General features: G+C 39.4%; 2 long non-coding RNA genes across 2 annotated transcripts in view; one reads left to right on the forward strand and one right to left on the reverse strand.

Moving 5' to 3' along the window:
- Window positions 1–4,759, reverse strand: part of LOC138042640 (uncharacterized) — a 23,618-nt gene extending 18,859 nt beyond the window's left edge. The window contains exon 1 of the long non-coding RNA XR_011131058.1: window positions 4,586–4,759. This is a non-coding gene — a long non-coding RNA (uncharacterized lncRNA). The remainder of the gene's footprint in view (window positions 1–4,585) is intronic.
- Window positions 4,740–5,000, forward strand: part of LOC138042639 (uncharacterized) — a 3,355-nt gene continuing 3,094 nt past the window's right edge. The window contains exon 1 of the long non-coding RNA XR_011131057.1: window positions 4,740–4,965. This is a non-coding gene — a long non-coding RNA (uncharacterized lncRNA). The remainder of the gene's footprint in view (window positions 4,966–5,000) is intronic.

Below are 5,000 nucleotides of genomic sequence, written 5' to 3' on the forward strand. Positions count from 1 at the left end.
TGCTACTGTTGTTTTTTTTTTTTCACATAAAACAGAACTCTTCAACGTTAGAAGAAGTTAGTGCATTTAATAATGATCTGAAGGAAAGCTGCGGCTTTACCACATTGAGCTTTTTACAAACATTGTCACTGTTCTTGTTATGCTTACAGAAAATAAATCGCTAATACAGTAGATAGTTATTGTTAACATGGTAATCCATTGTCAAACCCAACATTGGGGAATGGTCAGGTAATGGATTTTTCTCTTCAACTTTATACCAACATAGTGTGTACTCACTACTGTTTTCTGGAACATACGTACTGAATGCCGAATTCGATGAGTGTTCCAGTGTTCACGTGCCTTATCCAAATCATTTTGAAGTAACTCTGCGAAACAAAACCACAAGCATTCGGTCTCCAAAGGATCAATAGTGTTCAGGTGGTTTTGATGAATCAGATCTTGAAAAAATTAATCCACCATGTTGAATTACAGTATTTCGCCTATAAAACGACCAGTAACCTCTATACGCTGGTTTCTTGGCGAAGAAACAAAGCGATGAGCATGCTCATCATCACGAAAAAAAGCCTGAATGGCAGCCATTGTTCCGTTCTTAGTTCCTAAATCTGTGAGAGAATGAAGATCAAAATAAAAACCATCAAAAATCCCAAATCAGGTGCTGTATATATTCATAACAATTTGTGACAAGTGCTTCTTGTGTTTTTTTGAACAGGCAGTTCATTAATGGGAAGATTCCTTGGAAAACACAACCAGGAAAGTTTCCCAAATGCCACCATAATAGGAATAAAAATATTCAGCAACCAACAAATTCACGCAGTCAGTAGTTACGAACATCTGTTTCAGCTTTTTTGGAACAGAAAAGCTGAAGAACACTGACACCCCCAGCTTTGCCAAACGGTCCAAGACAGCAATACCTGGGGTCGCCGTGTAAGAGTGGTCCCTTAAAAAAATACCTTCCTGTTGAATCACGCCACACATCTGATGGATCATAAGTCAACAACAGGCGACAAAAACAACAAGCAAAACAAAAAGCCGATACAGTCCATCACGGCTCTTTGAGCATGCTCAATGAGCATAAAAATCTTCTTTGCCTCTATGAGGAGCTCCAAAAGTTAAAGAGGCCCGAAAATACGACGCAAAACAAAAAGAAGAAAATTCAAGCTACGGAAGATGCCATGCAAGCTAAAATTACTGAGCTAACGAAATGCCAAGAGGGCCTAAGAAAGAGGCTGGAGAACCTGGTACAAAACACTGAGATAGTGAGACAACTAGATGTCAACACCACACAGCTGGACTCTTCTAGTATCCAGGAGCTCATTAACACCATCACGCCACAAGATGACGTAGAGGAAGGCTGTAGTGGCGCTAAAGGTCCTGACAAAGAGGCAGACAGCTACAGTGCGCAGGAGGACATCCCTCCCAGTGATGGCGACAATGACTTCTCTGATCCCTTTGAGGAACACGGCAGTGGCAACGACAATGGAAGCGCATACAGCAGTGACAAGGGCGAGCACAGTCCAAGTAGAAAGCGTGCGAAAATGGACTAAGAAATGAAAACATTAACAACTACATGTATATACCGTTCATGTTTTGACAAGTGTTTTTCATCATTTATTAAAAGCGAAAGTTGAGCAACGGACTTCTTGCATTACACTTGAGACGCAGCGTGGAATTTTCTTGGCCGAAGAGACTTTGCTCAATAGTGATGAAACACGAGCGTTCAAGTTCCGAGGCCCTGGTTGGGTGTGATTGATTTCAGAGTCACACTTCAGAGTAACCAAACTAGTTAAATTTATTTGTGAAACAATACTACATCAAGAGAACGTTTATCATTTAGATAACAATTCATCTAATGTATATTTCTTGAAATCAAGTTAACTTGAAAACTCTCATGCAGCAGTTATCACTTTTTGAGAATTCTGCTGACCAAACAGATCTATAGTTTACAACAAAACAGCAGATGGGCAGAAAGCAGTTTATGTATGGGTGTTGGGATCACACTTAGTCATAAATGTTTCTCCGGCTATTTATGCCATGTGGTCTACAACATGTGTTTCAGGCCTTCTGATATTATGCAATGGTGTGATTTCAGACAATTGACCTCAAATCGCATCTGATCGCACAATTCACAAAAAAATTGCATAATTCACAAAAGAACGCATTCATAAAATAAAACATAAATCAACAAGTTTCTTAGGAATTCCTGCATAGACATGCCATTTTTAAGATGATTTACCTTGAAAAAAGGCTAAAAAGCCTTTGTCACCTTCGATTTCGTAAACATTCGAAGTTCAAGGCTTTATTTTGCATGTCCGGGCCCTGGCATGAGTCTCATTCTTAAAGAGCTGCCTACTAGTGTACCACAAACACGCCCTTTGTTCAGATTAGCCAATCTGAATGGCTGATATATACATGTACACATCACTGAAATGATGACACAATAGACCTTTTTCGCTTGTATATTTTGTTTTTTTCAATACAGGTCATGTGATAATACTCTTTTTAATGAACAAAACAAAGGACCAAACTCCTGAGTATTATCACATGATCTGTGATAAGTTTGCAGTGAAAATGCCTGCTGTTTCTTTGATGAAGAAGGCAAGTTCCCACCTTCCGCCGAATCTGAGGCTCACAATCAAGCAAGAAAGTACCTCCCAAGTATGTTCCATGTGGACGATGGACTCATGTTTTGCTTGTCGTGCAATATTGTGATTGACCATCTTCGGAAGTCCGTGGTTGAAAAGCACCTTGATCATTCATTTGGCACGTTAGCTGTGTCCCTTCAACTTTCCACGTGGAGCTTCGATAGTGCAGAAGACCTCATTTTTTTTATTTATCCCAACTAATGTCAATTAAGATACATAATTACTGTTCCTTTGTGTTCAAAATGTCTTTAGGGCAGCAAAAAAGTGTTTTTCTGACCCTGAAACCTTATAAAACAAGCTTAAAATTGCTCAGAAAAAATTTGCATAATTTACATTATTTATTGCATAATTAGCCTTTCCAATCGCATAATCTGCCCAGCAAATTTTGCATAATTTGCATTTTTTCATCACACCCTATCAGAAGGCATGAACATTGAAACAAATTGATGCACATTACAAAATGCAGACTCAAGTGATGTTTTGGTTTACACAAACGATACTTGGATGCCAAGCTGACACCTGTACGCATTGCAGACCTTTGATTCCAATCAACAACTGATACGATATGATACAATTCATCAAAACTGTTATTAATCCTGCACGGCTGTTCTCTTAGCATATTTTTGACATCAGTAATACTTGTCTAATTAAATACTGGGATAGTTTTTGCTTAAGCAGAGTGCTTTTCGAGTGGACCTACATGTACTTCAAAGTGACCTGAATATTACAACAGAAGAACGCAGGCTCAGGAAAAACCATTGGCATTGGTCATCAGTCGCTAAGTAATAGTCCTAGTGCTGCTTAACTGGTAGGAATCCGTACCTTGGCCATACTCGACTGGTGACTAGTAGGAATCCTTACCTTGGCCATACTGGACTGGTAGGAATCCGCTCATTTATTTGGGGGGTTGGTGGCATTAAAAATGGAACGTCCCTTTTCAGCGTCACAACGCCAAAATCATATAAGAACGTTCAGCCTCAGCTCCAAAATTAGACGATTTAAAAAAAAAAAAGAGTGTATCATTGGCTTTCTGAGGTTAGAGACAGTTCCGTTAAGATATATATATTAGGGAGCTTTAGCAACCATGGCGGCAACGGCAATTACATGTGAATTCGCCTTATTGTAATTGCTTTACGACTATTCCAAACATTTTAACGTGACAAAGGTGTGGCAAACGCCCAAGAATGAAACTACCATGAACGGAGCTCAATTTGGGGGAGAAAATTAAAATTTATCCTCAAGCACTGACATCCTCCATAAAACCTCAAATTTGGTCATTTCACGTTGTTGTTTTGCTGACAACAGCAATGAAATAGACATAAACGAAAAATGCACATGCAGAGCGTGCAAAGCTATTGCTTTTGCTCACTAAATATGCAAATTTGTGACGTTCTCGTTGCCGTCGCTAAGACCCCCTATTATTGTAGGTGATGACACGCCAGATCTGAAGAGAAAAACTAAGCGTCCCAACAACCCATCATATCTCTCGGGACGATGCAGAAAATAGTAGGTGAGTGAACTTTATTTCTCTGGCTGCCCATGAAATGGATTTCGTGCGGAAAAGTCGCGATTCGAAGTTTTTATGGTACATTTTCCTCGAACACTCTGAATCGGCCGTTACAACTGTCTCAAAACAATGTGACGTCACGCGCTCTCGCAGGAATACGTGGAATAGAAGTTAGAAATTAAATCCTTCGCTTTTACGGAGATTCACATTAAAATTGTCAAACTTCCGCTAAAATGCTATTTTAAACACATCTTCATTATCCTTGTTGCCTCAAAACGCCAAACATGCAGTTTGAAATCATCACTCCACATATTCTTATTCCGAAATAGGGTCAATCAAAAGCGTTGTCTGCCTGTGCTAAGACGGTGAAATTTTAAGCAAACACACTAAAAAGCATACCTTTTGTAGTAATAGAGGAAATAGTACAACCACTTACCAATCTGTGATACCTTCCTCACCGGAAAAACGACTCTATACTACCTACTTGGCCGCCTCTTCTTCAGCTGTGAACTGTAATTTCTTCGAGGCGTTTTGTACTATGGTACGAACCACTATCATGACGTCACAACAAACATGAACACCGCTTTTACACCATGGGCTCAAGAAACGTAAATCAAAGATGGCGGACAAAAAAAGTGGTCCCTTTATTTTTCAGTTTACGGGATCTAAACTTTAAGTCATGGAACAAATCATGTACTGGCATATCCGAGAAGCTGTAAGGAAAGGGTTTATGACTCGTATGTATCACTACGTTTTGATCGTAGTGTTGCTCAAAGCACCAAACTTGGACCAAATCGGGCATGTAATCCCTAAAAAGTAAGCTTATTTCACTCGTTCAATATAAACAGGCA

The sequence above is a fragment of the Montipora capricornis genome, chromosome 3 (genome assembly GCF_036669925.1).
Source record: "Montipora capricornis isolate CH-2021 chromosome 3, ASM3666992v2, whole genome shotgun sequence".
Taxonomy (NCBI): domain Eukaryota; kingdom Metazoa; phylum Cnidaria; class Anthozoa; order Scleractinia; family Acroporidae; genus Montipora; species Montipora capricornis.